We start from the raw sequence: 13,302 nt of genomic DNA on the forward strand, positions 1-13,302 counted from the left end.
CAATCTTATTATAGGTTTTTGACTGCAGCAACCATAAATTATTCATAAAGTCACTTGAAGTTTCATAGCTGTTGCTTAGTGAATGCATCTCACTCAGAGACTAAATTTAAGATGGCAAGTGTTGAAATTGCAACAATTTTAAAGACGTAGTTAAATATTTTTCCATTTGAATGTGTCTATTCAAAGTATTGGTATTTGGCCTCATGTTATTTTAATTTTAAGATCAAGGCTTTAATATTTTGTGATTTTTTTTTAGTGATATAGTTTGGGTCTGAAATGAGTTCAACTATTGGACTCAAACATTTAATCATTTGAATCTATCATCCATAAATAATAATATATATCTGTAAATAATGAAAGCTTTTACGTTGGCTTTTTCTTATAAATATTTGCAGCCTTTGGATTTTAGAATCCATGACAGTATGGTTTTGTGGTTTGCATCACGGATCTATTTTGATACAATGACTTATCAATTCTTGAATTACTTTTATGTTGAACAGTTATCTGTAGCTCTTTGTCAGTAGCTAATCCTCAAAAGTGGAATGCTACTGGCTCTTGATTAAGGATGATTAAGAATTGAAAATAAATGCAATCAAAAGAAATTTAGTACCTTAAATGCCTCGTTAAGAAGTATTACTGTAGTTTGAAATTAAATAAATGGAAAGTTCCCTAATGAAATGCTCTTCTTTTAATGAGTATCCTTGAGTTATAATACATTTCTAAAGCTTAAAAAAACAGAATTCCTGGGGGGGGTGTTATTACTTGTGAGAAACAGGGTGTTAGATTCCAAGTTAAATTTGACTCTTGTGAACATAATACTTTTCTGCTATGGCTCTATTTTGTGCAGCATTGTAAATGAAGTTTCAGTTCTTATTTGTAGGTTTTACTTTTTTATTATTGTTTTTTTGAGACATGGTCTCCAAAATCCCAGGCTGTCCTCAAACTCACTGTGTGGATGACATTGAACTTCTAATCTCTTGCCTCTACCACTAGAGTTCTAGGATTAACAGTTGTTTGACACTGAAGCTAGGTTATGCAGTGTCGGAGATTTGAACCTAGGGCTCCTGTGAATATGAGACAAGTACTCTATGAAGTGAGCTACATCTGTACTCAGTCCTAGTGGTGGGTTTTGAACCATAAGGAATTAGGAGATATGGACACGTCTAGCATGCATATACATACATATGTATTATTTGCTTTTCTAGTATGTTAAATATATATTTAAGTACTATAAATGTTTTATGCTAGTCTTTTTTATTTATTGACCTTTAGCCTTTTCTTTGTCTTTTGATTTTTTTCTGGGGGGGGGAGTGGTTTGAGAGAAGGTCTCATGTAGTCCAAACTGTCATCAAACTTCCTATGTAGGTTGGAACTCCTTATCTTCCTTCACTGAGGTTAGAAAGTATGCATCATCACACCCAGCAGGATGCAATTTCATTTGCAGAAGACTAAAAATAGATAGTTTTTAAAATAACTATTTTCATATAGACCGTAAGGGCAAGAAAACTATGGTATATTCATCCTTGTAATTCAAAATGCTGTACATATAGTTACTAGGAATCAGAGTTTACATTCAAAATCAGGTTTCCCAAGAGTAGAGGATGCCCTCTTCCATCCACTTTCCTTCAGGCACATCTTGCTGGTACTATGTATTATCAAAATCAAGTATATGAGCCGTGTGGCGGTGGTGGTACACGCCTTTAATCCCAGCACTCGGGAGGCAGAGCCAGGCGGATCTCTGTGAGTTCGAGGCCAGCCTGGTCTACAGAGTGAGTTCCAGGACAGGCTCTAAAGCTACACAGAGAAACCCTGTCTCGAAAAACAAACAAACAAACCCCAAAACAAGTATATGTAAAGACAATAGTCTAACAAACAAGTAAATGGAAAGCTGAAAACAAAATACTGCAGCTGGAGGTGCAGCTCATTTGATAGAGTGCTTACCTGGTTCAATCCACAGGATAACATAAAACAGGCATGGTGGCACACACCTGTAGTCCTGGTACTTGGGAGATGGAGGTAGGAAGGATTCCAGGTTCAAACCAGACAGCCTGGACTTGCATCTAAAACTTATCTTTTCCTGCTTCTCACTAAATGAGAGACTCAGATCAGCATTCAAAGTATTGTTGTTTGTCCCTTTCATGCATCTAAAAAGATTATCACAGGATGGAAAATTTAAAGCATCAATGAGTGCCTAACTCAGAATACTATGCAACTCTTTGTAGCATCGGCAGCTGTTTAGTCGCGAAAATCAGACCTTCAAATCTATGCTCCGTTATATAAAATAGAGACTCTGATGCGCCTCATAGGATTCATGCTGTAGAATCAAATGAACAGATTACTATGGAGTTCATGTTATAGTTAAATTATATGTGATCCTCCTTATTGTGTTCATTATATGAAAAATAATTGCATTAATATATTTGCATATCTAACATTTTGGTGAGATGCTTAAAAATTTATGCATTACATCTATATGATTTTTTTATACAGTAGGCCTGTTTCTTAACCATAGATCAGCTATTTTTAGGTATGGATATATATATATATATATATATATATATATATATATATATATATATTATAATAACCATCATAATAGTGTTATATATAATTAAATAATTCATAATGCATTGTACATCTAAGCAAGTATGAAAATCATTTTAGATCTGTATACTGATAAGAGGTTTAGAGGTCAAGTATTGCTTATCTTTCTGAACATAATATGATAGGCTATTCTAGCCCAAAGGCTATAATTTTTTTCTTCAACTATTTCTTTTTGAGATTATAATTACATCATTTCTCACCTTCTCTTTCCTCCCTTCAAGCCCTCCCATATACCTTTCCTCCTTCTCTTTCAAATTTATGGTCTCATTTTTCCTTAATTGTTTTTACATACATGTGTGTGCATGCATATATATATGCATATATAAATATACATATAAGTGCAACCTCTTTAGTCTGTATAATATTTATTGTATGTATGTTTTCAGGGCTAACCATTTAGTACCGAATAACCAATTGGTGTGCTCTTCTCTAGACTCCAGCACCTAAGGCTCTTATAGGTGACTTATAGGAGACTATACTTGCTTGCTTGCTTGATTGATTGTGGTGTGGTACAACAGGGTATACATGTGGAAGTCAGAGGACAATTTTAGGAGTGGGTTTTCTCTTTCCACCACATGGGTTCTGGGGATTAAACTCAGGTTTGGTGGCAAGTACTTTTACATACTGTGCTATCTCACACTCTGAAGATTGTGCTCAATTAAGAATATATAGCTTGTGCTTTTTTGATAGCTTCTGTTTATTGTTATGTATACACATTTGCATGTATCCGAAAAGGTCTTAGCAATGACTAAGCTTCTGTTTATAATGCCTTATGACTACTCATATTCGTAAGATACACTGTTTTTAACTTTTACCCTACACAGATACCTTGGTGATTTTCTTTTTATTCATATGTGTGTGATCCCTCCCACACTTCTTCTCTTCCTGAGGACCTGAGTTTGGTTCCCAGCACCCACATCAGATGGCTTACAAACCTGTAATTCCAGCTCCAAGGGCAGGCATCAGATCCTTCTAGACTCTGTGGGCACCTGCATTCATGTACGTACACACACACACACACACACACACACACACACACACACACACACACTTTAAAATAAATTGAAAGATGTTAAAAATAAACCCAGTAATAGATAGCACATATTAAGCACTGCCATATGTTAGACACTCTGCAGATGTTTCAATCTCCACAACAATTTTGTTCTTATCCCCGTTTTACAGGTTAGGAACCAGTACTTATTGTCCATAGGAAGGCCATGATCACTGATCTGGGAAGTGGTGAACCCAGGCTTTGTCCTGCCTCTGGAAGTAGCTAGCTTGAGAGGGAAATGGAGATTTGAAATGATAGGATGCTCACGTGAGGGAGTGCTAAGCTGAATGAATGGGCTATTGAAATTGGCAAGTCTAAAGGAAACTAGGAAGGAAGGAAGGGCTTGAAAGACAGTATTCATCAGTAGTCTAAAAGTTATAGGAGGACCTATGATGATGAGGATTGAGAGGTGTCCAAATCCATGTATTGCAATGAACCATTTATTACATAACCTCTAAGTGAAATGGTCACAAGATTTTTTTTCTGTTTTTCTTTTCTTTTCTTTTCTTTATTTCTTTCTTTTTAGTAGATAGATAATCTAGAATGTGCCATTTTTCTCCTTTGGGTATTGAAAAATTGAAGTTGTGGTAGGTAGTATAGAATTGATTAAATATTCACTCGTGCTGGCTAGTGTCAACTTGACACAAGCTGGAATCATCTGAGAGGAGGAGGGAACCTCAATTAAAATTTCTCCATAACATTAGGCTGAAGACAAGTTTGCAAGGCATTTTCTTGATTGATGATTAATGTGTGAGGGCCCAGCTCACTGTGTGTGGTGCCATCCCTGGCCCGGTGGTCCTGGGTTCTACAAAAAAGCAGGCTGGGCAAGCCAGTAAGCAGCTCCCCTCCACAGCTTCAGCATCAGCTCCTGCCTCTGTGTTTCCACCCTCACTGCTTTTGATGATGAACTGTTACATGAACTGTGAGTGAAACAAACCCTTTCCTTCCTCAAGTTGCTTTTGGCCATGAAAGCCATAGTAACCCTCACTAAGTCACTAGTAACAAATACCTTTATGTCTCTGTCCTGGGGAGACATTCTTGGTTGTTTATTACTCAGTTGTTAGTTTATCGTTTGTTATAAGGCTTCATTGTCAGTTTTTTAAGTTTGTTTTTTTTGGGAGAGGAGGTGTCCTCATAATGTAATCCAGGCTTTCCTGAGACTCACTGTGAACCTTAGGCTAGCCTTGGTTCTCCTGCCTTAGCTACCTGAGTGCTGGGGGTATAGGCTGGAGCCATCTTGCCTGACCAGACTTCATTGTTAACATGATACTATTTCTTTTTCTTTTTCCTTTGAGATAGTGTCTTCCACTGTAGCCTAGGATGCCCGGGAATTCATTGTGTAGCTTAAGTAGGCCTCAAAGATGTAGCAATCCTTCTACTTTATCCAAGAGCTAGGGTTCAGGGATGAGCTATCACACCTTACAGGAGCATATATAGTGATTCCTTTTGCTTTTCTCCTAAACAAAATAAGAATTTATGACCTTTTTAAACATCAAATTGTATTAAGGCAATATTGAGGAAAAGCCAATGACCAATCTCCAATTTAACAGTTTTTTTTATAGTTTGGGGGCATATATTTACTTTGGGCAAATGGCTGCCACCTGAAACCATGCAGTATTTTCTACTAAAACAAAACTAAACTTGCTTTTTAAAACCACGTTTAAAAAGCAAATCTTTCTCATTACTATTTAGTTTTAGGCTTCATATGTGAATTACAATTTTAAAACAAAGATCAAAGAGATGAGTCAGGTAGAATAGAAGTTTGTTATATTATTTTCTCCATCATTGCTTTCCTCTTTATTTAAATAATATCAAAGTTCCTACTTCTTGTGTGTAAAATTTTTATTAATTAAAATCACAAAGAAACTTAGGGTTGTAATAAAGATTGTGAAAAGCTGGAAATACCTTTGTATTTTTCATCATAATTAATTTTAAAGGATTCATTCTCTTAAATGACATTAATTTACTGCGAGTTATGGAGATTAATGGAACATCACTGAACTTCAGGTTCAAGGCAAAGATAATAGGAATCATTAATAAAGAAAAAATATCATTTGTCTTCTTTTACAGAGGCTCTCATATGGAACCATTAGTTCATTTGGTTTCTGCTCTTGACCTGTTTTTCTTTGATTTTGATCTAATTAATTTTCTGAAATACTGTAAGACTTTCAATAAACTCTTCTTTGTAGTTATGCTTTATATTTCAGAATCTGCTAGTCTTTATTATTTATTTACTTATTTCTTTTTGAGACAATGTATTGTACTGGAACTCACGATGTAGCACAGGATGACTTTGAACTTGTGGCATTCTTTCTGCTCCAGTTGCTGATGTATGAGAATAACAGACTTGAGCCACTGTCTTAGTTAGGGTTTTTATTGCTGTGAAGAGACACCATGACCAAGACAACACTTATAAGGAAAACATTTAATTGGGATGACTAGCTTAGTTTCAGAGGTTTAGTCCGTTATTATCATGGTGGGGAGCATGGCGTGCAGGCAGATGTGGTGCTGGAGCTGAGAGTGCCACATCTTACCGGCAACAGGAAGTCAACTGACTGTCACACTGAGTGAAGCTTGAGAAAAGCTCAAAGCCCACCCCACAGTGACACACTTCCTCTGACAAGGCCACACCTCCTAATAGTGCCACTCCCTTTGGGGGCCATCATCTTTCAAACCACCACAGCCACCAATTCCTTCCATTAATCTATTGATAGGAAAAACTACTCATTTATCAACAAGAGGCATAATCAGTTGTGCGTTATTTTCCAGGCAGATCTGACTTCTTTAGGGAACTAGAAGAATTTGGACCTTTTCTTGCTTCCTGGTTGCTTTAATCTTCATCAGCCTCATCTGGATTTGGTTTTATGATTATTCCTTAGTTAACACAGTAACAAAATACTCATATCAGAATTACCCAGTACTAGTTCTGTCTATGCTGAAGATTTTGCCTCATTTTTTCTCAGGTTTTTTGTTTGCTTACTTGCTTATCTTTTCTTTTATCTCTTTCTTTTCTATCTGTATGTCTATCAGATAGGTACTTGATATTTAATCCTGACTGGGCTGGAACTTGAAATGTAGATCAGGCTTGCCTCTGCCTATTCCTACCTCCCATGTGCTGGTAATAAGGGCTGCACCAACATGCCTGGCCCTGACTCAGTTTCTAAAGCATCATTTCTACCCTCCATAGATGATTTTTCCCCAGGGTGCTTTTCCAGTTAATCAAATTCAGATGATCAGGATCATGTTGGATCCCTCGTTATGGACCAAGTCCAGCTTTTTTGTACCACCTCTCTTTTATATGCTTCATTTCAGTTTTCTCATTTCAATCAGTGTTATTCTTTATTGAGCATTTATAGGTTGAGTTTTAAATCCCCTTTTATGCAAATCATAACATAATTAATTCAAAGACAAGAACATTCTTTCTATATCTCCTTAAGATGCGTGATTTCAAGCTGAGTCATCATGGGGTATTCCTTTAATTCCAGTACTTTGGAGGCAGAGGCAAGGAGATCTCTGTGAGTTTGAGGCCCAACCTGGTCTACAGAGTGAGTTCCAGGACAGCTAGTACTGTTACACAGAGAAACCCTGTCTTGAGAGAGAGAGAGAGAGAGAGAGAGAGAGAGAGAGAGAGAGAGAGAGAGAGAAGAAGAAGAAGAAGAAGAAGAAGAAGAAGAAGAAGAAGAAGAAGAAGAAGAAGAAGAAGAAGAAAGGGAGGGAGGGAGGGAGGGAGGGAGGGAGGGAGGGAGGGAGAGAGAGAGAAGAAAGAAAGGAGGGGGAAAAGGAAAGGAAAAAGAAGAAAGGAAAGGAAGGAAGGAAGGAAAAGAACAGAACAAATACCTATCATTTTAGTGAAAAATGATTTCTTATCTCTAATAAAGGTCTGTGATTAAGTAATTTATACCATCTTCTTAATGCTGCTTTTCTTCAAAACTTCATAGTAAAAATCTGTAGCTAGAGTTTTCCTTCCTGGCCCACAGTCAGGACAAATCTCTGACACCCGCCAGTCCCACAACCACTCAGACCCAACCAAGTAAACACAGAGACTTATATTACTTACAAACTGTATGGCCGTGGCAGGCTTCTTGCTAACTGTTCTTATATCTTAAATTAATCCATTTCCATAAATCTATGCCTTGCCACGTGGCTCGTGTCTTACAGGCATTTTCACATGCTGCTTGTCCTGGCGGCGGCTGGCAGTGTCTCTCTGACTCAGCCTTCCACTTCCCAGCTTTGTTCTCCTCCTTGTCCTGCCTATACTTCCTGCCTGGCCACTGGCCAATCAGTGTTTTATTTATTGACCAATCAGAGCACATACAGACCATCCCACAGCACTTCCCCTTTTCTTTTTTTTTTCTAAAAAGGAAGGTTTTAACTTTTACACATCTCCAAAGTCAGCTTGGTATATTTGGGAATTTGGGTGTAACTTCTCTTACTACTTCCTGCTGGAGGGGGGCACTGTATCTTATGGGGACACAAAGAAAATTTTAGGAATATGGAGTAGTCTGTGAGGGTGTATCGTCTGAGCCAGTTGCCTTGAAACGGTTCTGGATGTTGGATCATCTGGGCCTTGGTATCACCTTTCAGGGAGTCTTGGCTAGTCAAACCTGATGTATCTTAATCTGGAACAAATCCATAGCCTCTGGTTTCTGTGGAAACAAAAGCAGAACCTCCTTTCCAAAGCAACATATCCTTACATCCAAAGTTTGAAGTCAAGGTACCTTTAAAATATACATTTTGGCATAACTCAACAGCTTTTGCAATCAAATGTTTTTCTTCAGTTACAAATATCAAAGAGAACATAATCCAGATTCTCTGTGTGGTAGCCATCTTTACGTGGCTTATTTTTTATATTACCTTGAGCCTATTGCTTTAAACTGCAGCATTCAAAGACTGAAATGGCGATGTGGCTGTTGGCTCCACCCACTTTAGCTTCCCAACATGGTGGTGGTATGTTTTCTGCCAGCTCTGGGAGCCATCAGCTCTCAGAAATAGTGGGTCTATGCTTCTATCAAAGCAGCATGTAGCCCAGAAACCTCTTTTTTTGTTTTGTACTAGCAAAGGCTAAATCCACCACACAGCTTAATGTGCCACTTGCAGAGGCCTCATTCCCACCATACTGCAGGTCGAGTGCACACGTCAGGAACCCGCCATTGTAGCTCAAACTGGCAGGCTGCCACTAACTTGAGAGAGACAACTAGGAAGCTGTTTTTACCTCTGTTTTAGAATCTTTTTTCTGAGGTTTTAGGTGGAAACTCTTGCCAACACGTTGGGAACCATTTGTAGCTAGAGTTTTCCTTCCTGGCCCACAGTCAGGACAAATCTCTGACACCTGCCAGTCCCACAGCTGCTCAGACCCAACCAAGTAAACACAGAGACTTATATGGCTTACAAACTGTATGGCCGTGGCAGGCTTCTTGCTAACTGTTCTTATATCTTAAATTAATCCATTTCTATAAATCTATACCTTGCCATGTGGCTCGTAGCTTACCGGCATCTTCATATGGTGCTTGTCATGGTGGTGGCTGGCAGTGTCTCCCTCTGCCTTCTTGTTCTCTCAATTCTCCTCTCTGTTAGTCCCGCCTATACTTCCTGCCTGGCCACTGGCCAATCAGTGTTTTATTTATTGACCAATCAGAGCACATACAGACCATCCCACAGCAATAATCAGTATGGATTATTTTTCTGCACAGGCTTGAAATATGCATTCACTGATAATGTAAGAAAAAGTTAATTAACAAATGCCCATTTAGTGGATATTCTTAAGTAATAAGTATAGTCCAGTTGAAACCAATGACTGGAAAGTAGTGCAGTGTGGATCTATTCCTACAAAAAAAAAAATCTAGCTCCAAAATACTTATGATTAGTAGCTATCATTCATATTCTATGATACTTTTGAACTTTAATATTTCTTAATTTAAAGCTTTATTTCATATGTTAAAGTATTTTCATTTAGAAAAAAATCAAGAACTTAAAAACATCCTCTTCACACATGTACACATGGACACACATGTTGGGGGTGTCATGTGTTACAGAATGTGTGAGGGTCAGAGGGCAACTCTGGAGTCCGTTCTCTCCTTCCACCTTTGTGTAGGTTCTAAGAGTTGAACTCGAGGTGATAGGCTTGGTCAGTAAGTACCTTCATCTGCTGAGCTGTCTCACTGACCCAACTTTTTTTTTCAAATCTACCTCTGTACTTAAATCAGTGTGTTCTAGGCCTGACATTATAAAGCAAACTTGAACAAATAGCTGCTTAAGAAAAAAAAAAATCTATTGAGTGCTGACAAAATATCAGCTACTTAGCTAAAAAGATGCTCTTCTAAATTCAGTAAGAATTAACTCTTTTGAGAACGTTAGTGCACCTAGCCAAACTAACCCATGTAAGATTACATTTTGCATTGCCAGGAAGCTTAAAATGTAGTTTAGGGAGGCTAGTCTTAAAGGATCTAATATTAGCTGGGCGGTGGTGGCAGGTGGATTTCTGTGAGTTTGAGGCCAGCCTGGTCTATAGAATGAGTTCCAGGACAGGCTCCAAAGCTACAGAGAAATCCTGTCTTGAAAAAAACAAGCAAACAAAAAATCTAATAGAAGATGGCAATTGAAAGGATAATGTGAAACCTCCTTTTTCCAGCTAAGTTCTTTATTTAAGCCTGCTTATGAAAAACTCTTGTCAGTAATAAAACCATAGGATATTACAATATTTCCCAGTGCCCCTTAAGACAACTGCCACTCAGTTGAGAATAGAATTAGGAAGCAACACCATTAGCTGATGACACTCTGAGTGAGAATAGTATAGTGAGAACCTCTTTATAGTAATGATGGCTATAGAACTCAGATGACACACTGGAAACTTGAGCCATAGGCCCTGGTCATTTCCTTTAAGTTTAAGGCCACCATCTTAAGATGGATAAGAGAATTTGCCCTGAAAGTGTAGATCTGGGGTTTGCAAACTACCACACATGAGCCAAATCAGACCTATAATCCATTTCATATATAAATAAGATTTTGTTGGAACACAGCCCTATTCATTTGTGCTATTTCTGTGGATGCTTTTGTGATATAGCTAAAGAGCCGAGTAGTTGTATTCTGTGACCCTGAAGCAACAAACTACTTCTCTTCTGGCTTTTACAGAGAAATGTGGGGCGGTGGTGGCACACGCCTTTAATCCCAGCACTCGGGAGGCAGAGGCAGGCGGATCTCTGTGAGTTCGAGGCCAGCCTGGTCTACAGAGCGAGATCCAGGAAAGGCGCAAAGCTACACAGAGAAACCCTGTCTTGAAAAAACAAACAAACAAACAAACAAAAACAAAAACAAAAAAAATACAGAGGAATGTGCTTATTTCTATTGCTAAGCAAACCTTAAGTAGGAGAATATAGCAGGAATAGCGTAGTGTCTCAGTTTCTGGTTCTTGGAGCCTAAGGAATTAACATTAATAAAGTAGGGGATTTCCACTGAACATTACTTTTTCTTTGATTTGGATTTGGGTAAATTCTTTAAATGGTTACATGGAAAGTTTTTGTAGTTACCTCTTTCATCTATTAACTGTCAAACAGAGAAGTAGAATGTTCTAGGAATCAGGCATACAGGAACATATACAAACTATTCATGCTTGTCCAGTAAGTGACTTGGAATAGCTGTTATTCCACCCAAAGATGAACAAAGCACAATACACTCTTCTTGAGAATAATGAGCAGAGTCTTTGGGTTTTTCACATTTATTTATTTGTTTGTTTGTTTATTTATTTATTTATTTATTTTGGTGTTTCGAGATAGGGTTTCTTCGTGGTAACTTTGGAGTCTGTCCTAGAACTTGCTTTGTGCACCAGGCCGGGCTCGAACTCACAGAGATCCGCCTGCCTCTGCCTCCTGAGTGCTGGGATTATAGGTGTGCCACCACCACCTGGTGAGTCTTTGGTTTAAAAAAAAAGACATTCTCACAATATGAAGAATAAAATTCTTTCGAGAAAAACAACTGAATGCCTTTCTTATATAAATCAAGTAGAAATAAATGCTTTAATAAGCCAACAATAACTCTTGTTTAAAGTTTCTCATCCATGTATTGTGTTAGCTACCTTACCTCCTAACTAATTTAGAAAAAAAGAGTTATCTTTTATGTAGGGGAAACTGATTCTTATGTAGTTTAATTTCCTAAGACCCATACAAATTGATTCTTAGTAGAACTGGTAGTTAAGACACAGTTTTAACCCCCTCAATTAATTTACAATTAACATTACATAAATTAGCCATTTTCAAATGCACATTTCCATGACATTTAGTATATTCACAGTCATTCAAGTTTCAAAGTATTTTTGTATCTCTAAAAGAAATCTCCATATTTATTAAGTGCAAACTCCCCATTTCAACTCTCCTCCTGGTAATTGGATTTGCTTTTTGTGTTTATGGGTTTAGATATTCTGAATATTTAATATATGCGAAATTGTATAACATGTGACTTTTGAATTTGGTTTTCTTTGCTTAACAAAGTTTTTTGAGGTTCATCCACATTGTACCATTTATCAATGCTTCATTTTTTATCATGCCTGAATAACATTTTGCTATATTGTTTGCATCTACCATATTTTGTTTATGTATTTTTAGTGGATGGATGTTTGATCATTCTTCCTGTTGGCTATTATGAATAGTGTTGCTATGAACAGTCATGTGCCAGTATTAGAGATCCTGTTTTCAGTTCTGTGGGGTATATACCTAGGAGTGGAAAGACTATCATATGGAAATTCTATGTTTAACTTTTCTGAGGAACTGCCTAACTGGTTTCCATAGCAGCAGCAGCAGCACTCTATATTCCCACCAGCAATGTAGGCAAGGCTCCAGTTTTTCCACATCTTCACCTTATTTCCCTTTTTAAACATTGTAGTAGCCTTCCAAGTGGATGTAAAGTAGTACTTCATTGTTGTTTTGATTTACACTTCTCTGTGATTGGTTATGTTGAACATCTTTTCATGAACTTACTGGCCATTTGCATACTGTCTTTTAAAGAAAGATTTATGTTGATTTATTTGTGTTTGTGAATGTATGCATATAAATGTGTGCATGTGCACGTGTTCCTACCTATAGACACATGCCTGGGGAAGGTATTAGGCATCCTCCTTAATCGTTCTCTACCTGTTTCTTTAAGGCAGGATCCCTTACTGAACTTGGGGCTTCTGTCTTAGCTAGGCTAGAAACCAGAAAGCCCCAGTGATCCTCATGTTTCTGTCTCCCTAGACCTGGAGTGTTACAGACTTTCTCAAGGATGCCTGTTTGACATGGTTGTAGGAATCTGAACTCTGGTCCCTATGATAGCTCAGCAATCTTAACCACTGAGACATCTGTCCAACCATTTGTATATTTTATTTAGGGAATTGTCTCTTCAACTCTTTTTAAAGACAAAATCTCTGTAAGATCACTATGTAGCCCAGGCTGCCCTAGAACTTACAGAGATCTGCCTGTAAAAGCCCATTTTTAAATTGATTTCTCGTCAGGCATGTGGTTTGCAAGTATTTTCTCTCATTCTGTAGGTGGCCTTTTCATATTCTTGTTAATGTCTTTGATGCATAAAAGCTTTTAATTTTGATGATATACTATTCACTTTCCCTTTATTGGTTGCATCCTGAAATCTAAGGATGTGGAAAGTTTAGAATACTAGTATAA

The 13,302-nt window shown here is 37.6% G+C and overlaps 1 protein-coding gene across 6 annotated transcripts in view; it reads left to right on the forward strand.

Moving 5' to 3' along the window:
• Cdkl5 (cyclin dependent kinase like 5) overlaps positions 1–13,302 on the forward strand; it is a 190,573-nt gene that overhangs the window by 66,143 nt on the left and 111,128 nt on the right. The window lies entirely within an intron of this gene.

The sequence above is a fragment of the Peromyscus eremicus genome, chromosome X, assembly GCF_949786415.1.
Source record: "Peromyscus eremicus chromosome X, PerEre_H2_v1, whole genome shotgun sequence".
NCBI lineage: Eukaryota > Metazoa > Chordata > Mammalia > Rodentia > Cricetidae > Peromyscus > Peromyscus eremicus.